A 24583-nucleotide genomic window follows, 5' to 3' on the forward strand; every position below is an offset into this window, starting at 1 on the left:
TGATGTCCTATCACTTTGTCAAAGTGACTCCTCATTCTCTCTGAGCACCTGAAGGAAATCACTTAAAGTCTCAGGAATATATAAGAGGGGAAGCCTCAACAAGCAAGTGAATCCTGACAGTGGGTATACCTTTAAAGCTCTGAGTCTGTAAAATTATGAGATGCATTTGCATGAGGTGCTGACAAGCCTCACTGTGAGGGAGAAAACACAAGAAACATTACAGCTCTTCAATTTCTGAAATCCATTTTTGTGCACGAGCTGCTGGTCATGTCTTTGCAAATTTCTCAAGCTGCATCCCATAAAACAACAAAATTGGGCACTGTCAGCAGAAAAAGAGCATTTTGAATACATCAGTCAGAAAACAAGCACATTTGAAAAACAGACTTAAGAAAAGGTCAAACAGGAGGTTCTAGAAACCCACTAAAAGCTCTCACGTGAATGCCTGTATCTATCTATTCGGAAACTAATATAGTGCTGACTACCACAAACTTTCATTTCACATGATTCATGCTCATTTCATCTCCCATAGCAAAACTTAATTAAATATTTCTACATCTGGCTTCTTGATATGCTTTTGAAACTTTTGAAATAATTCCCTTAAGCTTTGAGAACTCCTGAAAAATATATTTATGAGTACAAAGAACTCTGCTAGAAGTCACCATGGTTAATTACAATAAAACAATCTTTGTGATTGGTATCATGTATAAAGTTAATTGTCTCATTAACCTTAGCCATTATAATCTAGTCCCATTATAAATGAGAATCAAAAAGGGGGGGGCAGGGATGAAATATAAATAATGACATCAAAATAGTGTATATTCCTCGATTATGATCTTTCAGATTTAAATGCATGTCTCCTTGGGCTAATAAGTAATAAGTGCTGTAATGTCAAGATGATAGATTGATAGAAAACTGGCCATGCTGTGTTAGTGGCATTCAGGATAGCTTAACACATTTCAGATTTACTATCTTTACTTCTCTTTGACATTTGTATCGCTAGACAACAGAAATTAAATAATTACTTGAAATGGAAGAAACAAGTCCTTTCAATGTTCACTAGATCTCTTGAGGTAGATAATGGAGAACCTGTGCAAACTTCTAGGGGCTTCTGTGTTCATAGGGCTAGAACAAGAAGAATCTCAGATCTAGAATCAAGATTCTAGCTTGTTGGCTGAAACATACGATGATGTGGCAGGCTTTAACCAGCATTAGGGAAATAGCATCAAGAGTGAGCAATGGATCATTCATTGTTTTAACAGAAGTTGAAAATCTTAACTCTAGGGGCTTAAAGGTAATTTAAGAATGCAAATGATTGGGACGCCTGGGTGGCTCAGTTGGTTAAGCAGCTGCCTTCGGCTCGGGTCATGATCCCAGCGTCCTGGGATCGAGTCCCACATTGGGCTCCTTGCTTGGCGGAGAGCCTGCTTCTCCCTCTGCCTCTGCCTGCCATTCTGTCTGCCTGTGCTCGCTCTCTCTCCCTCTCTCTCTGACAAATAAATAAAATCTTAAAAAAAAAAAAAAAAGAATGCAAATGATTGGGGCACCTGGGTGGCTTAGTGGGTTGAAGTCTCTGCCTTCGGCTCAGGTCATGATCACAGGGTCATGGGATAGAGCCACACATTGGGCTCTCTGCTCAGCAGGGAGCTTGCTTGCCCCACTCCTGCCTGCCTCTCTGCCTGCTTGTGATTTCTGTCTGTCAAATAAACAAATAAAATCTTAAAAAAAAAAAAAAGAAAAGAATGCAAATGATTAACCAGATATTGAAGTCACCTAGAAGAAGTAGATTATGATTTAGTCATAGCTTGACTCAGATGTCGCTAACTAAATGTATTCCTGGATTCCTCTCTGTGTTGCATTTTACTGACCCAGATACTGTGTATCAAAACAAAATCTGAAATTAGCAACATCTACCATTAATTGAATACCTACCATGTTAGTAAGCATTGAATGAATATTTACCTATACTTGGTAAGTACCTAATTTACTCTTTTATTCCTCCTTAACGTTCATAGTGCCCAATTTAGTAATTTTCCAATTGTCCCCATATAACAGAAAATATTGGGACTGAAGTGCCCAATATGGTTTGGTGTCCTTAAGTAAGGAAACCTACTGGTCATCTGTATCATTCTGACGGCCTGGGGTGGGGAATAAAAAAAGAGAGAGAGAGAGAGAGAGAGAGAGACGAAAATGTGATACTCATGTGTGAAATCTTTTAGCTCTACAAACTAATAATGTATGACCTGGTAAACTAGGAAACATGGACAATTAAAGTACTGGTCTGTGCCCAATAAAACATACAGAGTTGCTTTAGGGGATAAATAAGGACATGTGTACAGGGAGAATTTAGGAAACATTAAAAGAAATGGGAACCTGAGAGATTCCCTTTTTATAGACAGAGTAGGCCATCAGAAGTTAGTTTTGTTTAGGTTTCAGTTTATGTTTACATAATTTGTGGATTTTTGGTCATATGCTCTACCTAAGAGAATAGTATGGAAGAGTATACACAAGTTCAGTGTTAAAAGCTTTTATTAATAGTCATAAACTTACAGTATATTTTCATAAAAGCCAATCCCACATACTTTAAACAGCAATATAAAAGATATGTTTGAAAATCTTAATGGAAAATAAACTATAATTATTTCATAGTTAAAATAGAATCATTTTACATTGTCTCTCAATAACTAAACTCAACTGTTTTCCTAAGGAAGTGAGAAAAAATAAGGAATCTGGCCTGGTTAAAAGATAAATGATTAAAAAAAAAAAAAATCTTCAGTAACAGAATGAAGCCTTCAGGGAAGGAGCGGGGGCAGATATCAACGGTTGCTTCTTCTCAGTAGAGTTCACCAATGGGTTTGGGCACAGAACCTTTTAGAATAAAGGTACTTGATGAATAAAGGCCCAATTGCTATGGAGATTGATTCTAAAATATGGCACTTACTGTTCAGGCTGTAAAAGAAGTGGTTGGGGAAAACTCTGCTGTTACTCTCCTGTTATATTCTGATATTCCCCCTTGCTCCTTTTCTCAGGTCTTCCACTTTTGATCCCTATTCCCTTCTCTCACAGGGATTACTCTCTTTTTGTTTTCTGCTAATTTTCTTTTCTTACTCTCTTTAATTATTAGCATATGAAATTTGCCACATATATTAGATGAAATTGTGAGTTCTGAATGGGAAACTTAGTCCAGAAAAAACATTGATGAAGAAAGAATTAGTCCTCTAAAGGGCTAACCCACATCTCATCAGGTATGCTAAAGGAGGTTGTCTGATAATGAATCCCTTTGTGGAGAAGTTTTCAGGGAACAGGACCATGGGCTTATAGAAAAGTGATGAGGGAGTGGAATGGTAGCTGAAGACAAACAAAGCTTAAGCTGACACCAGCAACCTCCCCTCCCCCCAATTTCTAGGTAGGAAATGTATGACATTCTTCCAGGAATCTCTTACCTGTTTTAATGTTAATGCATTACTAGAGGGGTAAACTACCCTAACTTGACATTGGCAAGGCCTCCATTATCTTGTAGGTCCTCTTTAGTATATGAAAGCTCTTTTGAGCCCTCCCTTTTCCTTACTTACCCCAACTCCCAAGTATATAATCACCACTCCTTAAGACCCCAGGGCAGCAGCTCTTTCTGCCCACCAGTCCTGTTGCCAGGCTTTAATACCCTCTTGGTAGCTCAGTTGGTTAAGCATCTGCCTTCCACTCAGGTCATGAGCCCAGTGGCCTGGGATTAAGCCAGGCATCAGGTTCTCTGCTTAGTGGGGAGCCTGCTTCTCCCTCTCTCTCTGCCTACTGCTCTGCCTACTTGTGATCTGTCTCTCTCTCTCTACCAAATAAATAAATAATATCTTTAAGAAAATTAAACAAACAAACAAACCACCATTTTGCACCAAAGGCAACTCAAGGATTCTTTCTTGATCATCAGCTCTGGAACTCACCCCATCAACCCCAAACAAACCAAAACGAAACCCCATCTCAGGGAAGCCAGTATCTATACTTTCCAGTCATGGTTTTTTGGCTGGTTATTTTTTTGAAACTTATCATTTAAAAATCTCAACTTAATAGAAAGCAATCTTAGAAACAATTACATAGTTTTGTTTCCTATCTATTTATCATCTATCTGTCATCTATCTATCCTCTTTTTCCCCCCTTATGTCAGAGCTTGTGATTACAACTTAAAGAAAACTATTAAAGTAGCATAGAGTAAAAGGATAGTAATTGAAAACACAAAATTCTATTCCATAGATATTCATTAGCAAACAAAAAGAAAGGAAAGCTTACCTCCTGGAGGCTGAAATTTGAATACAAAATTCAATAGCTGAAGTGCCTTCCCTGGTTCTCTCATAATGATTGCATGCTTTAATTTTTCTTTGTGTGTGCCCATGGGTGTGTGAGCTCCTTTCATGTGTGTCTTTGTCTTCCCCCTGAATAAAAAGTTTAATATGCTTACAAATGGTTTCTCCAGCAACACCATGTTGTCTAGCTTGTGTGTTTGGGTTACTGTGGCCCCGATTCTTAGCCCACTCCAATACATAATTCACCTCAGAGATAATACTGCCTAAGTGCAGACCCTATTTCTCTTATTTTCATTATTAACTGAAATCCACTGACTGACCAGCCAGTTAGGTGGACTGGTACCCATCTTTGAGCCAATCAATATTTGCCAGTTGGTCAAGTTATACATGATAATTTAGGCCTACCCTTTTAGCAGTTGCAGTGGACATGATATAGCTCAGGTAAGCTAGGGACAAATGTGTAAAGCTGGCATTCAATTGCATACAATATGTCTATGTTATGTTTTTGGATTGCATTCATACATGCATGTGATCAACAAAGATATATTCCAAATATCAAAAACTCTATAGAATTGTCTAGATGTTTAAAATGATTCATTGTACATTTATTTAAATACATGTTTTTAAATTTCCCTATTGTGAAGAATTTCTTATTCCTGTGCTGTGAAAGATTATTAAATAAACCAATAATAACTAGGGAAAATACCTCATTATTAACTGCACGTCATCCCAAATACTCCATATGAATAGGTGAAAAGACAGGTTGGGCACCTGGCTGGCTTAGTTGGTTAAGCATCTGCCTTCCACTCAGGTCCTGATCCCAGCAACCTGGGATGGAGCTCCAGGCCTGGCCTTCTGCTCAGCCAGGAGTCTGCTTCTCCCTCTCCCTCTGCTTCTTCCCCTGCTCATGCTCATGCTCTTTCTCAAATAAATAAATAAAATCTTTGAAAAGTTAAAAAGAAGGGGCACCTGGGTGGCTCAGTGGGTTAAGCCTCTGCCTTCGGCTCAGGTCATGGTCTCAGGGTCCTGGGATCAAGCCCCATATCAGGCTCTCTGCTCAAAAGGGAGCCTGCTTCCCCCTCTCTCTCTACCTGCCTCTCTGCCTACTTGTGATCTCTCTGTCAAATAAATAAATAAAATCTTTTTTAAAAAAAGTTTAAAAAAAAAGACTAATGGGAAAATAAACATATCAGGTATAAGCAGATTCTAAATACATAATTAAATTTTTTCAGTGATATTCAAGTGAATTGGTGTATTAATATTGTTATGCTTATTAACCATAGCAAGAAAATAATTAATTGATGATGAAATATAAATATACTCAAATTACCAAACCAGCATTACACAGATTTAGGAAATGGTTTTAATAAAAAGTCAGCATTAATAATTATTTATGGTGTGTAACTAATTTATGTACAATACAAACACATGCTTGGTTACTTATTGCTTTCAGTATTTTATGGTTTGGTAAGAGCATACATAGGAAAACACCCTTCAAGGCGTACTTTAAAACTTTATTTGATAGAAATACTAAATTCTAGTCGTTTGGTATATTTCAAAGCAAATTGATTTTAATTTGGAAAATACCATCAGTAAAATTCTTAAAGTTCTACAAAATGTCTTCAACATTTAGTCAAAACCTACAGTAAAATCACAGTTGTCCAAGTAGCAAAATTTTACACATATAACAAACACACATACATGCATGTATATATACAAATAAACACAAGTATTACTATGAAGCATGCCACAAATTATCTATTGCATTAAATGAGATGGAATAGCAAATGTGATATTTAATATCACATTTCTATTAAAAAATCTTTAATATGAAATCTATTTGAAGCCTGTCCTTCTAAGTAATCAACATAGTAATTATTCCAGCTTTTTTTTATATATATAATTATCTTTAGAAAGACTGACACTTAAAATAAATGGATAGTATCAGCTGTATAAATGCTTACAATATATTATTATTATACTTTAAAATTTTATTCATGGCAGTTTTGTACAACCCAGTTGCTTATAATTTGCAGTAATTGCTCCTCAAATAGAGCATTAAGTTTTATGGCTTCATATTTTCCTTGACTAAAAGGCTTTATTACCATAACAATGCACAGAAAATGGAAATATTGATACCCATAACCTCTAAGTAATGTTTGCTTATTATGTAATGTACGGATATGCAGCTTAATTCTACATGAATCAGAAAGTGCCAAGGAGTTTGTTTTTTTTTTTTTTTTTTTCTGCTCCTAACATGTGATTTCTGTCCTAATGGTCTTAGTACTCTTAAAGAGTAGAAACATTCTATTTTATGATGCATTTTTGTGTATAACAAGGAAGAGGTCTCTGTTAATACCTGAAATAAAAAGAACAGTGTTCTAATTTAAACCTTGGTTTCTTATTTTTCCACAGACCGATGCCCTTTGTGGGATCATAGAAATTTATAGCCAGGCTCAGATCTATTAGGATCAAGACATAAAAGAAAAAAAAATGGTCTTTAGTGCAGAGGGAAATAACCTTTTACAATATTAATAAGGGCTCTCTATACTTACTATACTTCTTTGACCTATAGTGTCAGAAATATAGATTACACCCTTAAATCATACACTTCTAGCTTCATACCAAATTTGCACCATTCAGCTTTATCACAAATGTGTCCAGATTTTTACAACATCTGGCACATTTATAGCAATTATTTCTGGGCAGGCTGTAGTGCCGCCAGTCTCAATTGTGCAGTCCAAGAACATACACAAATTATGATTAGTAATGATTTATTCAATGATGAAGTAATTCATCTTAGTCAGTTAAAGCCTAAAACTGTGAGAGTTGACAGTTGTGATTTGTGCTATGGTTTTCTTTGATATCATCAAGTTCTTTCTAAATGTTAAACCAAATGGATAGAAAAAGTGAAAAGCAGTTAAAATAAATACTGTGCCATAGTAAAACAGTCTTTATCCTCATGGGATAAAATGATAAAATTGTACCAATTATACCAAAAATTTTTTTTTTCAAAATAGATGAGTAAAGCACACTGTTTATAATACTCTGTGAGATAGTGTAAATTTTAATTAATTCGGTTTTATCACCAATTGGCTAAAAGCCTTCTGTCATTTATAAAGAGTGTCATATATAAAAACCTCATAAAAGATTTGAATTATGATTAACAATGGTGTCGAAGCACTGAACTATGATTCATGGTTTTTGTCTGTCCCCCATGTTGGAATTTCTTTCTCCTTTTTCTGTGCCTAGCTACACCCTGTTTATGATGAAGTTCTGCAAGATGTCATCCATGTAACTTACTTAGAGAATTTTTGCCCTGATTCCAGAATTTGGAATTGCATATATCTTGGTCTATTACTATTTCATTTATTGATGATAATGCAACATTATTAATTAAGCATTCAATCCTGTATATTCTGTATTCCTCATAATATTGACTATGGTATGGGGTACTTAGTAGGCACCTTAAAAATTTTTGCTGCTCTATTCTGGAAAAGACATGAGTGCTATGGTTCATTTTAGCATATCTTCAGAAGAGTAAGTATTTTTTATGATACCATAGTAATAAAATTTGCAGTATGATCTCAGTCTTAAAAATCTGTGTAGATGTCCAATAAAAACCTATTCTCCTCCTGCGTCCTGCATGTCAGCAGGGACATGAGACTGATTAGCACCAATGGAGGGAGGTATGTCTTCTCAGTTCTCTCTTTCCACTTGCAGAGGACCTATCATTAGATCACAGCCCTGGGAGACAGCTAAACTAGTACTAGGTACTAGGTACTAGGTTGTAATCATCTTACATTGTATTAAGCTACTGAAATTTGGGAGTTTTTCTTTCTGAAAAGCTTTTATTAATGTGACCAAGTAGAGATCATCATCATTTTTTTAATCTCCAAGTTGGATTGCTTTTATTATTTTTGTAGTCTTAAATGGACCTCTATTAATTTTTTTCATGGTTAAGGTTTTCACTTTGTATATTACTTTGTTATAGTAAAACAAAATGAAACATATCCTGATGGAAGTCACCTTCCATGTGTAAGTAGAAAGGCGTTTTTCATGTCAGTTCATTTCTAGCTTTGTGGAGACTTTGATAATCAACCTGATCTTAATGAAGTTGCACTGAGCTTTTGGACTTTGGTCTAAGTCTGAACCGTTGTTGGATGGTTCCAGGTATCTACATTGGTCTAGTATTGACCTACAAACTTTCACTACATCTATTTGGTTCTCAGGGACAAATTCATTAGCTGTATTCTTTCTTTCCATTATTTTTTCTCCAGCTTTATTGAAGTATAATTGACAAACAAAATTGTATCTATATTAAGATGTGCAATGTGATGATTTAGATATATATATACACATTGTGAGAAGATTACCACAACCAAATATATTAGCAAATCTGTTACTTCATAGTTAATATTTTTGTATGTGTGAGAACACTTAAGATCTACTCTTTTAGTAAATTTCAGGTATACTGAACAGTGTTATGAAATACAATCACCATACTGAAGAGTAGGTCTTCAGAATTTATTCATCTTGTAAATGAAAGTTTGTACCCTTTGAAAAACATCCCATTTCTCCTACCCCTCAGCACTTGAAAAATCACTCAATCACTGTTATATTCTGCTTCTGTGGATTTAGTTTTTTTAATGTCTACACAGAAATGAGGTCATATTGGATTTATCTCTGTAGTCTGTTTTTTTTTTTTCCTTAGAATAATGTCCACCAAGTTAATCTATATTATTGCAAATGGCAGGATTTTCTTCTTTTTTATGGCAAAATGATGCTCCATTGTACCACATTTTCTTTTTCCGTTCACCCACTGATGGACACTTAGTGGCTATTATGGATAGTGCTAGAGTGAATGTGAGAGTATAGATATCTTTTGAAATACTGATTTCCGTTCCTTTGGATATATGCTCATAAGTGAGATTCCTGAATCGTATGGTAATTCTATTTTTAATTTCTTGAGGAAACTTCATACAGCCTTCTGTAATAGTTGTACCAGTTTATCTACCCATCAACAATGTACAAGGATTCCCTTTTCTCTACACCCTTGCCAATATTCGTTTTGATAATAGCCATTCTAAAAGATGTGAAGTGATATCTCATTGTAGTATTGACATTTTTCTCATGATTAGTGATATTAAACATCTTTTCATGTATCTATTTGCCTTTTGTATATCTTCTTTAGAAGAAATATCTATGAAGGTCTTTTGTCCATTTTTAAAATTTAGGTAATTTTAGAGCAATTTTGTGTTCACAACAAATATAAAAGAAAGGTACAGATACTTCCCATATACTCTCTGTCCCCTACACACATAGCCTTCCTCAACACTCTGTAGCAGACTGATACATTGTTGTAATTGATGAATCCACATTGACACATCATAACCACCCAAGGAATAGTTTACATAATGGTCCACTCTTTGGCTTGTGTATTAATAATTATGGTATGATGCACACTATCTTCACTGTTCTGCCTATTTCCACACCCTTCCCCCCCAACTCTCAAGCCCTGGAAAACACATTTTTTTTTTTTTTTACTGTTTCCATGGTTTTTTCTTTCATAGAATGTCATATGGTTGGAATCATACAGTATGTAGCATTTTTCACATTGGCTTCTATCACTTAGTAATATGCATTTAAGTTTCCTCCATGTCTTTTCATGACGTGATAGTTCATTTCTTTTTAACACTAATATTCCATTATATGGAAGTACCACAATTTATTTATCCATTCACCTACAGAAGGACATTTTGGTTGCTTCCAAGTTTTGGAAATCACAAATAAAGCAGCTAGGAACATCCATGTGCAAGTTTTTTTAAGGACATAGTTTTTAATTCCTGTGGGTAAATAGAAAGGAGTATGTTTTCTGGGTCATAAGAATCTGTTAGTTTTGTAAGAAATCGCTGAACTGTTTTCCAGAGTGGCTGTACCATTTTGCATTTCTACCAGCAATGAATGATAATTCCATTCATTTTGTCAACATCCTCAACAGCATTTGGCATTCTCATTGTTCTGGCTTTTAGCCATTTTAACAGCTGTGCAATACCAACTTGTTGTTTTATCTTGTTTTTCCCTAATGACATTTGGTGTGGACTACAATTGCATATGCTTAATGTCATCTCTATATCTCCTTTGGTAAGGTCTCTATTCAGACCTTTGGCCTATTTTTTAATCATGTTCATGTTCATTTTAATCATGTTCATTAATCATAATCATTTTACGTTTCAATTTAAGAGTTCTTTATTTTGAATAACAGTTCTTTATCAGATAGGTATTTTACAAATGTTTTCTCCCAGTCTGTGGCTTGTCTTTTGATTCTCTTGGCCTTATCTTTTGCAGGGCAGATGTTTTTAATTTTAATGAAGAATAGCTTATCAGCTATTTCCTTCATATATTGTACCTTCACTGTTATATATAAAAACTCATTATCATCCTCAGGATTATCTGGTCTTTCCCCTAAGTTGTCTTCAAGGAATTTTATAGATTTATGTTTTATATTTAGGCCTGTGATCCATTTTGAGTTAATTTTTATGACAAGTATAAGGTCTATGTCTAGATTTACTTTTTTTGCATGTGAATATCTAGTTGTTCCAGCAATATTTGTTGAAAAGACTCTTCCATTTTATTGGCTTTGCTTCCCTGTCAAAGATCAGTTCACTCTATTTATGTGGGTCTACTTCTGGGCTCTCTAATCTATTCCATTAATCTAATCTATTTGTCTATTCTTTTACCAATAAAACTGTTTTGAATATTATGGCTTTATAGTAAGTCTTCAAGTCAGAGAGTGTCAATCTTCCCTACTTTGTTCTTCTACTTCAATATTATGTTAGCTATTCTGGGTCTTTTGCCTCTCCATATAAACCTTAGAAACAGTTTGTTGATGTCCACAAAATTACTTACTTGGATTTTGATTTGGATTACATTGAATCTATAGATCAACTTGGAAAGATCAGAGACCTGGACAATATTGAGTCTTATGTGAACATGAAATATCTCCATTTATTTAGTTCTTCTTTGATTTCATTTATTTTATAGTTTTATACCTAAGCATTTCATTTTGGTTTTGATGCTAATATAAGTGAATTATGTTTTCAATTTGAAATTCCACTTAATCATTATAAGAAAACAATTGACTACTGTATATTACCTATGTATCTCACAACTTGCTATAATTGCTTATTAACTATAGGATGGTTTATTTAGTTATTTATTTATTTATTGGTCAGTTCTTGGGATTTTCTACAGATATGATCAGATAATATTATCAGCAAATAAGGTGTTTTATTTTTTTTCCTTTCCAATTTGCACACCTTTTCTTCTCTTTATTTCTTTCTTTTTTTTTCTTTCTTTTTTTTTTTTTTTGTCTTGCATTAGCTGTAACTTCCAGTATCACCTTGAAAAGGAATGTAGATATTCTTTATCATAGTGAGAAATTTCCCTGTCTATTCCTAGTTTACTCAGAATTTTATCATAAATGGGCATTGGATTTGTTAAATGTTTTTTCCCCTGGCTATTGATATGATCATGTGATTTTTCTGTTTTAGCTTATTGTGAGAGGGATTACCTGAATTGATATTGGAATGCTGAACCAGCTTTGCATACATCAGATAAATCTGGCTCTTGTTAATAGTCCTTTTCATACATTGTTCATACATTCATACATTTGTGTTGTTAATATATTGTTGAGGATTCTTGCATCCGTATTCAGGAGAGGTACTGGTCTGTAGTTTTCTTGTGAAGTCTTTGGTTTTGCTGATAGAGTAATGCTGGCCTCATAGAATGAGTTAAGAAGCATTCCCTCTGGGCATCTGGGTGGTTCAGTCAGTTAAGTGACCCACTTTTGGTTTCCCCTCAGGTCATGATCTCATGGGTGGTGGAATGGAGCCCCGCATGGAGCCCTATGTCAATCCCGGCATCAGGTCCTATACTCAGCAAGAAGTCTGCTGGAAATTCTCTTTCCCCCTTCCTCTGCCCCTCCCCAACTTGTACTCATGTGTGCTTTCTCTCTCTCTCAAATAAATAAATAAAGTGATTTTAGCTGATTTTGTACCCTGCAGTTTTACTTAATTTATTTATTAGTTCTAACAGTTTTTTGGTTGTATTTTTAGGGTTTTCTATATTTAAGATCATGTTATGTGCATAATTGAGACCATTTTAGTTCTCTCTTTCCTATTTGTATGTATTTTCTTTTTTTTTTTTTTAATTCATTTTTGTTCCTAATTTCTCTGGCAAAAAATTCCTATGTTATATCGAATACAGATGGTGAGTGAGGATACCATTGACTTGTTTCTAATATAGGAAAAATTTTCTGTTTTTCACCACTGATGAAATCTGAGGGTTTCTTTTTATGGCCTTAATTATGTTGAGGTACATTCCTTCTATACCTAATTTGCTGAGAGTTATATCTTGAAATGATGTTGAAGTTTATAAAATGTTTTTTTTTTTTCTGTATCTGTCGACATAATCACATGATTTTGTCCTTTATTCTGTTAATGTGGTATATCCTATTATTCAATTTGTATATGTTGAGCTATCCTTGCATCACAAGAACCATTGCTATTTGAAAATGGTGTACGGTGCTTTTAATGTGCTGTTAAATTAGATTTCCAAGAATTTGTTTAGGGATTTTGCATCTGTATTTTCAGGGGATATTGGCCTGCAATTTTCATTCTTGTGGTGTCCTTATCTGACTTTGGAATAAAGAAGATGCTGGCTTTGTAAAATCAGTTTGCAAATGTTCCCTTCTTTTTTTATTTTTTGAAGGAGTTTGAGAAAGATTGGAGTTAATTCTTTAAATGTTAGGAAAAATTCATCCATGAAGCCATCTGGTTTGGATTTTTTGGGGGGAGGGGATAGTTTTTGATTACTGCTTCAATCTCCTTACTAGTAATTATTTGGTTTTGATTTTCTGTTTCTTCATGATTTGGTCAGTTAACTTTCTCAGAATATATCCATTTTTTGTGGATTATCGACTTTGTTGGCATATTATTGTTTACAGTAGTTTCTTATGTTTCTTTGTATTTCCGTGCTACCAGTTATAATATCTCCCTTTTATAATTTTGTTATTTGAGCCTTCTCTCTTATCTTTGGTTTGTGTAGCTAAAGATTTGTCTATTTTGTTTACTTTTCAAAATGACAATTTTATTTTTCATTGGTCTTACTACCTTTTTATTCTCTATTTCTTTTACTTTGCTCTATTCTTTATTTCCTTCCTTCTGATAACTTTGGGCATAGTTTATTGTTTTTCTACTGCCTTGAGGTATGAAGTTAGTTACTTACTTGAGGTTTTTTTGTTTTGTTGTTTTCTGTTTTTAATGTAAGCATTTACAATAACAAACTTCTCTCTTAGAACTGCTTTTGCCATATTCCATAAGTTTTCGTATGTGACTCCATTTTCATTTGTCTCAAGATACTTTGATTGCTTCTTTGACTCATTGGTTGTTCAAGACTGTGCTGATTAGTTTCCATGTGTTTGTGGATTTTCCAGTGTTTCTGCTGTTACTGATTCCTGGTTACATGCCACCTTGCTCAGAAAAGATACTTGATATGATTTCAGTCTTCCTAAATTTGTTAAGGCTTTTCTTTGGCCTAACATGTGATCTATCCTGAAGAATGTTCCATGTGCATTTGAAAAAAATGTGTATTCTGTTATCATTGGATGGAATGTTCTATAAATGTCCATTAAGTCCGTAATTGGTTATGGTGTTTTTTAAGTTCACAGTTTCCATATTGATGTTCTTTTTGGATTATCTATTTATTTTTGAAAGTGGGGTATTGAGGTCCTCTACTATTATTGTATTCTTATCTGTTAGTTCCTTCAGTTATGTTAATATCTGATTTATATATAAATGTCTCTCAATACTGGGTGCACATGCAATTACAGTTTCTATATACTCTGATGGAACGACTTCTTCATTATGTAGTGATCTTATTGGTTTCTTGTGGCAGATTTTGTCTGAAAATTTGTTTTGTCTAAGTATAGCCACCCTTGGTCTCCTTTTGCTACCATTTGCATAAATAATCTTTTTCTATCCCTTCTCCTTTAGCCTGTGGATATCCTTGAAGCTAAAGTAAGACTCTTGAAAGCAGTATAGTGTTATATCCTTTTTTTTTTAATCTATTTGGCCACTCTGTGTTTTTTAATGCAGTAATTTAACCTATTTATGTTTAATTTTATTATTAGTAGGTAAGGATTTACTATTTACATTCTGTTAATTGTTTTCTCATTCTTTCATAGTTTCTTTCTTCTTCTCTTGCTGTCTTCCTTTTGCTTTGTTGTTTTGTTGTTGTGCTATACTTTGATTCCTTTTTCTTCATCTTTTGTTCTATGAGTATTTTTGTGACTATCATGATGCTTACTAAAATATCAATAGTTATAAAACAATATTCTAAGCTGATAACAGTTTAACTTCAATTCCATAGAAGAACTACTCTTTGCTTCTCTTATTAATGCTATTGATGTCACACTTTAATATTGTGTATCTATTAGCAAGTTGTTATAACTATAAACTATTATAACTATAGTTATTTATTTTTTTTTTATTTTTAAAGATTCTGTTAATTTATATGAGAGAGAGAGAGCAGGGGAGGAACAGAGGGACAGGGACAAGTGGACTCCGCACTGAGCACAGAACCCAGAGTGGGGCTCAACCTCACAACGCTGAAATCATGACCTGAGCTATAGAACCAGATGCTCTGTATGGTGACTAACATAACACAATTAAAAAAAAAATAGTCAGATGCTTATCTGAATGAGCCACCCAGGTGCCCCATCTGTAGTTATTTTTAATACTCTTTTCCTTTCTTTTATACAAGAGTTAAAAGTGATTTACACAACACCATTACAAATATAGAATATTCTGAATTTGACTACATAATTTTCTTTACCTGTGAGTTTTATACTTTTATATGATTTCATGTTGTTATTTATTGTCCTGAAGAATTTCTTTAGTATTCCTTATAGGTCAGGTCTACTGGTGACGAACTCCCTCAGCTTGTGTCTAAAGATGGCTTTATCACTCCCTCATTTCTAACGCGTAGTTTTGGTGGGTATAGTATTCTTTTTTTCTTTTAAACTTTTTTTTTTAAGATTTTATTTATTCATTTGACAGACAGAGATCACAAGTAGGCAGAGAGAGAGAGGAGGAAGCAGGCTCCCTGCTGAGCAGAGAGCCCAATGGGATCCTGGGATCATGACCTGAGCTGAAGGCAGAGGCTTTAACCCACTGAGCCACCCAAGCGCCCCGGTGGGTATAGTATTCTTGTTTGGCAGATGTTTTCATTTTTTCCCCAGTACCTTGATAAAAAATATATATATTTCCACAAATACACTTTTGTCCATGGATGGCTACTAATTTATTTCTGTGGAGAAATGTGAATGGGAGACCTCCTATTTCTCCGTCTTGCTAAAATATTTTTTTTGATTGCATTTATCTGGGTAATTGTGGTATTTCTTTATTTTATTTAATTTATATAGATGTGATCACAATCTACTCTTGTGATTATGGGTAAAACAACTAAGCTCACTATGCAACCACACATTTGTATTTATAATCATCTTGAGATGATTCTGCTTACAGAGGAGTAACTTATTATATTTTTTTCCTTGGTTGGTAATTTTTTGAGCTCCATCTTTGTAAGGCCAACAAAGGAAAAGTCATAAATGAATTAATCTTCTTACCTTAACTAAAGACAACAAGTGGAGAAATGTTTTTTAGGTTGAATTGTTCTGCTAAACATATGGACCAAACATGAGACGGACATTTCCATCTTTCTGATAATTACATGGAGGCCACAGGCAACTTAGTCTTTATAGACTTTATAGACTTCAGATCCTCAGAACTGCTTGCCTTCCACCTCTTCTAAAGAAGAGATTCACAACAGCCATGTTTTTGGTTTCAAAGTGGAAAAATGCTTTATTGGTATATAAAAATATAATACAAACAGAAAGAAGAAAAGAGAAATCTGTGCACCGATGAGGGCAATAGTAAGCAGTAAAGAAGAGTAAGACAAAAAAGTTACGACAAACTGGGTACCTACAACATCCAACCTCATTAGCTGGGGAAGCCTCATGGAGACAGCCAGGCTGGAGTCCCGATTGAGAGGGTTGAGCATAGTGTCCTCCCCTCAGGTGAGACTCCCAAATGATCATCCCCATAAGAGTCATATTTACAGGACAAATGACACTCTGAAGTTAAATATTTGTTTGCCTATATGCAGTTTGGAGTGAACTGCTGTTTCTGTGTTATCATGACTTTACATCTTCAAGGAGCCTGGGCCATATGTGTTTGCCTCCCTCCTGGATTCCATTTTGGGGACCCATCCCAGCCTGGAGCCAGAAGGGATGCAAGACAAATTGAATACTTCTTGGCCAGTTCTGACCTGGAGGTCAGCTAATATCAACTAATCAGGCTCCCAAGGTCACCTATGTAAGCACAGGTCTCACAAACAACATTCCTTAACCTGCCTGTGTATGTGCAGGTCTGGGTGGCCAGTTATGTAGCACAAATCACAGAAATCTTCATGCATACAATACAAACAATAAAGAAAGTCCTCTCTTCTTAAGGCCCTCATTTCCAGTAGTACTCTTGGCCATTTTTAGATTCCAAAAACTTGGTACAACTCTCTCTTTGCTCCTCTCTCATCAATTGAAGCCCAAAATTGTCTTCAAATCTCTCTCTGGGTTTCACACACACACACACACACACACACACACACAATCACACACATATACCTGGCACACCTTAATTCTGCCATCTTCATTTAGATGTACCATACATCCATCCCCTATAACTTCTGAGTATTCCTTTTTCCCCCCAAACTAATTATTTAATAATTGAACATATCTATACACCTGGTCCCAAATCAAGGGATTCCATGACCTCATGGGGCTTGGGGTTCACATTTGACCTTTTTTTTTAATTTATTTTTTTATGTTCAGCTAGCCAACATAGAGTACATCATTAGTATTCGATGCAGTGTTCAATGATTCTTTACTTTTGAGTATTCCTAAGTAAAAAACAGCATCACAAAAATTTCTTTCTAATAAGTTAATTCATGGATTCTCCCCCATGAGATTATTAACTCCTATATTTTAGGGTCTGTTTCTTACCCAACTTTGATGCTTCCATATCCAGAATAATGCTAGTACTCAGTAGCACCTGTGAATAAAGAATCTCATCAGAGGGAGATCTGAAAGCCTTATGAAAAACTGACTTTAGCTTTAGGGCCATATTGCCCTATCCAATCTTATTAATGAACTTACTACCTCCCTAATAGAGTTTAACTATGCCTACCTAGAAATTCTGTCACTGTCTTCAGTCAACTGGAATGTATATAACAGTGTTTTGGTAAAGGAAGAACTTGACTGTGGTTTTTTTTTTTTTTCCCAGGATTTTTTTTTTTCTTTTCTTAAGATTTTTTTTTTCCATTTTATTTTATTTTATTTTATTTCTTTTCAGTGTTCCAGCATTCATTGTTTATGCACCACACCCAGTGCTCCATGCACTACATGCCCTCCATAATACCCACCATCGGGCTCAAACAACCCCCCCACCTCCCCTCCAAAACCCTCAGTTTGTTTCTCAGAGTCCACAGTCTCTCATGGTTTGTCTCCCTGTCCAATTTCCCCCAACTCACTTCTCTACTCCATCTTCCAATGTCTTCCATCTTACTCCTTATGCTCCACAAGTAAGTGAAACCATATAATAATTGCCTCTCTTTGCTTGACTTATTTCACTCAGCATGATCTCTTCCAGTGCATCCATGTTGATACAAAAGTTGGGTATTCATCCTTTCTGATGGAGGCATAATAACTCCATTGCATATATGGACCATATCTTCTTTATCCATTCATCTGTTGAAGGACATCTTGGCTCTTTCCACAGTTTGGCAACTATGGCCATTGCTGCTATGAACATTGGGGTATAGATGGCCCTTCTTTTCACTCCATCTGTATCTTTAAGGTAAATACCCAGTAGTGCAATTGCAGGGTAATAGGAAAGCTCTGTTTTTAATTTCTTAAGGAATCTCCACATTGTTTTCCAAAGTGGCTGCACCAACTTGCATTCCCACCAACTGTGTAAGAGGGTTCCCCTTTCTCCACATCCTCTCCAAAACTTGTTGTTTACTGTCTTATTGATTTTGGCCATTCTAACTGGTGTAAGACAGTATCTCAATGTGGTTTTGATTTGAATCTCCCTAATGACTAATGATGATGAACATTTTTTTATATGTCTGTTAGTCATTTGTATGTCTTCTTTGGAGAAGTGTCTGTTCATGTCTTTTGCCCTTCTTTTTAATGTGATTATCTGTTTTGTGTGTATTGAGTTTGAGGAGTTCTTTATAGATCTTGGATATCAGCCCTTTGTCTGTAGTGTCATTTGAGAATATCTTCACCCATTCTGTGGGTTGCCTCTTTGTTTTGTTGACTGTTTGCTTTGCTGTGCAGAAGCTTTTGATCTTGATGAAGTCCCAAAAGTTCATTTTAGCTTTTGTTTTCTTTGCCTCTGGAGACATGTTTTGAAAGAAGTTGCTGTGGCCGATGTCAAAGAGATTACTGCCTGTGTTCTCCTCTAGGATTTTGATAGATTCCTGCCTCATGTTGAGGTCTTTTATCCATTTTGAGTTTATCTTTTTGTATGATGTAAGAGAATGGTTGAGTTTCATTCTTCTACATGTAACCGTCCAATTTTCCTAGCACCATTTATTGAAGAGACTGTCTTTTTTCCACTGTATATTTTTTCCTGCTTTGTCAAAGATTAGTTGACCATAGAGGTGCGGGTCCATATCTGGGCTGTCTGCTCTGTTCCACTGGTCTATGTGTCTGTTTTGTGCCAGTACCATGCTGTCTTGGTGATCACAGCTTTGTAGTAAAGCTTGAAATCAGGCAATGTGATGCCCCAGTTTTGTTTTTCTTTTTCAACATTTCCTTAGCAGTGCTATCAGTGCTTTTCTGTTTATCCTTTTTTTGTAGTTCACTTGGCTTTTGACAGACTACATTGCTTTCTAATCTAACAGCTTCTACTATTTACTGTGCTTTTTTCTCAGCTTGTCTTCAGCTATTTCTAGAGTTCCTGTTTTCTGATTCTTCTGTTATTTCTGTGGGAAGTCTATGTCTCTAGCTGTACTTAGATTCTCTCAAACCTCAGTTGTTATAATAACCCTATTATTACCTGCTCTTCACTGATGCTGCCTAGATTTTTATATACTACTGTATATAAAGAGATCACGCACTTGTTGTGATCTGGCATTGTGATGTAGCAATGATGGCCGATTCCTATTTTGGGATTATCCAGTGAAGTTTTAAAGTTTAACAACAAGTTTCCAGTAGTAGGAATGTGTAGAATAATGCTTGGACATGGGATATTGTGGGGCAATGCTACTGAATTGAAAATAGGACAAGTGAAATTGGAGTCACTGAATTGGAGTTTACTACAGAGTTTGCAATAGCTCAAGATCATAAACCAACTTAAAAGAAAATCAGACTTATATTCAAGAGCCATATTTAAAACAGGGCCAAATTCAAGGCCATAGGTAACAGTCATTAAGAATTCCTTGAGTTAAGTTAGTATGAAAGAGTCAGAGATTCTGTGACACAGAAAGAGGTTGAAAGATAATTTACTTTACCCTCTATTTCCTTTCATAGGCACCTGAAGTGATTACCAAGCACTGAAAGGGAATTCTTAATCAGGAGGAAAAGCAGGTGAAGAAGCAGAAATCCCAGTACACTAACTGGAACTGCCATAAAAATTTATTGAATAGGAACAAATATAATTAGAGGACCATTCTCTTCTCCAGGAGTATTTCTTCTGCCTTTTTTTTTTTCTTCTTTTTTCCTTTTCTTTTTTTTAACCTTGGTATTCCCTATTTTAGTAGATCACCACCACAGCATCTTAGAACCAACTCTAGCCACTTGCTACATATGTTTTGTTTTTTTTTTCTCAGATACATGGGCAATGAAGAAAAGGAAGATGTTTTGTCATGACAATGAAGCAGTGGCATGTTCCTGTCATATGAAGGGCCATTCTCCCTATATGTGATGTTCCCTGGAGATATTTCTTTTCCCAGGAAGGAAATTTTATGTACATCTTTGGATAATCAGTTTCAAGAAGAGCACAGTGGTGCAAACATATTCTTTCTTTTCATGATTGTTCTCAGCTCTCAGTCCCAGTTGAAAAGACCTTTCTTCCTGGTTTTGTACAGCACTGAATATACTGTCAATAAGTCATAGAAATCTCTGCAACTTCTTTCCCTTTCTATTCTTTTGCCATGCATTACATGTCAACATAGTCAGTGAACGAGACAAGTTAGACATACTACATCAGGAGACTAAATCTCTAGGGCTGTTGATATCCTTAGGGCAAGGTGCTCGATATTCTCACAGGTGGCTTTCTTAAATTAGACTTTTCCTGTGTGCCACATTCTCTGTAGCCACTCAAGAGCAGAGGCAGTGGGATCAGATTGATTTTTGGACTGCTATCAAATATAAATAACAATTAACTCTCATGTCAGCTTCTAGCAGGCAGTCACAATTGCAGGATGCCTGTACTTCAAGAAAGAATAAAGACATCCTCCTTTGGGCTGAATGAGGTAAGAGAGCCATGTCAGGATCAGAAGAAGATTTCTACAACCTTACTAATATCCTCCACCATTATTCCAGGCAGAACTCTAATTCTAAGTGCAGGTTAGAATCTATTTATGACAGAGTTCTCTTTAAGGTCTAAACTCCTTAGCATGGCTTGATAGAAACTTCCTGACCCAAAGATACCTTTGTAACCTCATCTCCAGCTCCATCTCCATGATGCCATATATTGTAGAAAAGAGAATTGTTGTTTTCTTTTTCTTTTTTTTTTTAAAGATTTTATTTATTTATTTGACAGACAGAGATCATAAGTACGCAGAGAGGCAGGCAGAGAGAGAGGAGAAAGCAGGCCCTCTTCTGAGCAGAGAGCCCAACTCTGGCTTGATCCCAGGGTCCTGGGATCATGACCTGAGCTGAAGGCAGAGGCTTTAACCCACTGAGACACCCAGACACCCTGAATTGTTGTTTTCTGATATGACTCCTTAATTCCCACCTATCAGTCTTTACTTATACTTCTTTTGGGAGATGCTCTGGTCTATATTTCACATTTAGCTATTTTATTAGATTTCAGTTCAGCTGTAAGTTTTAAAAACCTAAGAAAATAATATTTATTGGCTTATTTCAAAATGTTGGTTTAAAATGCAGGGAGTCAGGACTAGTAAGATGCATTCATAAATATTGAAGACCCTGATTTCTCCTTACTATGGTCATTCCATCTTCCCTATGTGCCTTCCTACCTTCTGGCTCAGTACAGTCACTCAAGCTCCAGCCACTGGAATTGGAAAGAAGAGAGGAATGGACACTGCTTTTTTTTTTTTTTTTTTAAGATTTTATTTATTTATTTGGCAGAGAGATCACAAGTAGGCAGAGAGGCAGGCAGAGAGAGAGGGGGAAGCAGGCTCCCTGCTGAGCAAAGAGCCCAATGCAGGGCTCGATCCTGCTCCTAGGACCCTGAGATCATGACCTGAGCTGAAGGCAGAGGCTTAACCCATTGAGCCATTCAGGAGCCCTGACACCCCACTACTTTTGAAGACACTTTCCAGAACTTACATATTCCACTTAGATTCCATTTGTCATAACTTACTTACATTGCCACATGTAAACTGTAACAAAAATAAATCTTCATTTTGGGTTTTCATGTGACCAGCTAACATGGTGGTTATATTCTGAGAAAGTAGCAGAGACTGAGACTTAAAGAATAACTAGAATATCTCCCCAACCGGTGGTGTACTCCCAGCTATCCCTGGCCCCTGGAGCAAAGCAGATTAATCTCCTACCCATGTTCAAATAGAAATTTGTTAACATTATTTTACCATCCATGTTCAGTTAAATCTTAATTACTCATAAAGAGAGAAATTTGAACTATATATGAAGAATATGAAGTTTTTATTTGTCAGGATATGCAACCTTGCTCTACTTTAGGAAATACTATCTGTGTGTGTGTACATGTGTGTGTGTGTCTGTCTGTCATGCACACACACACAACTATTCTGAAGTTCAAAAGTTCAATTTCTTCATTTACAAAAAGTCAGTAATAGCTACTTTTCTGTAGCTTTCTTGGTGTTTTAGTGAGTTTTAAAGTGAGGTAGTATATGAGAGGTGTTTTCTAAATTGTAGGATGTATTAATTATCTTTTTAAAATGATGGCTAGATAAGGAATTGACCCTAGCATTCTCCAGCATTATGATTCTCTTAGAATATAAATGAAAAAAGTGATCAAAGTTCTATTAATTCACCTATAGATCAAGAAGATTAGTACATATGAATTTAATTTCCCCTTGTTTATGCAGCAAATACTTTTTGAATATCTATTATGTTCTAGACACTAATTTGGGCCCTGGACTACAGGAGATAGTAAGACATGAAATTTTCACTCGTGGAGCTTATAATTGAAAGGAGAATACATATTCAAATAATGATGAAATATAGCATAATTATGCATTGAAGAAGATGTATTATCTGAATGTATAAAAATGGAAGATGGGAAATTGTAGAGGTATGTAGGAAATTATGGCTTTCTGAAGCTGTGTTGTTTAAATATAAATCTGAAGGCCAAGAAGGCAGTAACTATGTAAAGAGAGACATTTGTAAGTGATCAGAGAAAATGCAAATTCCAGGAAGAGGAAATAACTTGTTAAGACCTTGAAATGGAAAAAAAAAAAAAAAAAGACCTTGAAATGAGAAGGGTCATGGGAGCATTTAAAGGTATTGACATTTTCACTTCACTGTTGGGAGCCCTGGTGTCCTAGTTTATAAAATAGCAATAATAATGAGTTCAAATTTTTTCATAGAGAATAAAATATAAGATTATTTGTAAACAGTGAAATCCTACAAAAGAAGTGATTCTATTTATCTATTATAAATGATAAAGCTGTAGGTGTTTCATGCTTACTCTGTGGTTTTCAACCCCTCTGCTTTGTAGTTAGTATTTTACTCTGACTTTGCTGAATGGTCTAATTTCTTTGGGTTTAATAGGAAGGAAAAAATAAATGTTTGGGTTTAGAAAGAACCTGATCCTAGAACTAATCCTAGAAATATACATGGATGCCCCATTATTGGTATCATCTGAAAGGAACCAGTCCCTAAGCTTTATATAATCTGGATTATTTATTTATTTGTAATTGTTAGTGGAAGTAGGAGAGGAGGGGAGGGAAGGTCCAGCAAATATATCTCTAAACAATAGATCCTGATTAAACACCTAGCTTCTGTATTCCCAACTAGTCTTGTGACTTATATGTTTGCTCTAACACAATCGGATATCCCCAAGACTTCTGCTCAAGAACCTCGTTTCACTGAAATCCATTTAGCATGATAGACTTCATTTTATGGTAAGAAATACATTTGGTCACCAATGTACATTAAAGTTGTTTGTAGACCACACAAAGACAATGTTTTATGTCCCTAAGACCGTTAGCTTTCTTAGTCTAATTAACCACATCTAAATTTAAGAGGAATGAGACAGACAGAAGACGCCAATGTGCTACAACATTCAATTCAAGATAGAACTTAGTCTTTCTAAACACTTTTAAAATGCAGTATATTATTTAGAAGCAACAATAATAATGAGTCCCTACTATGCAGAAGGTGAACTTTTAGCTTCTTTCACCCAGCTTGCCTGATTTAAATATCCCTAACAAGCCATGTGACTGATCAGATAAAGCATTATTCTCTCCATGTTGGCAGTAAGGAAACATGTTGAGAAATATTGAATTGCATAATCATGTAGCTTAAAAGAAGCAGAAGTAGATTTTCAATTTAAGTCTGCCTTACTCTACATCCAGTGTTTGTTCTCTTATAATTAATAATCCTTCCCTTTGCATCTTTCCCCTCATGCCTCTACCCCCACATACATTCTATAGTAAGTTATAATAAAGATTCTTGAGAAGAGGTAATGGACAATGACTGCTTTTGCTACAATTGTCCTCATTAAAACTATGACTCCTTAGGTCAGTATAGAGAAGAGAGAACCTGTTTAACTTGCAGAATCAGATTTTTTAAATTGACATTCTGTTACTTAAAGTATATATTTTACCTAAAAATCAGAATAAAATATGTACATACTGTCTTTAATCTCCTCCTAATTCAGTCCCCCTGATAGACCATAATCATTCACAAACTATATTAAACTATGAGAGCTTTAAGCAGTGGAGCCAGACAGGACGGTTTTTGATGTCTGTTTCTTAGGAATTACTGTTTAAGAATG

Source organism: Lontra canadensis, unplaced genomic scaffold, assembly GCF_010015895.1.
Source record: "Lontra canadensis isolate GAN:19392208 unplaced genomic scaffold, GSC_riverotter_1.0 scaffold8, whole genome shotgun sequence".
Lineage (NCBI taxonomy): Eukaryota > Metazoa > Chordata > Mammalia > Carnivora > Mustelidae > Lontra > Lontra canadensis.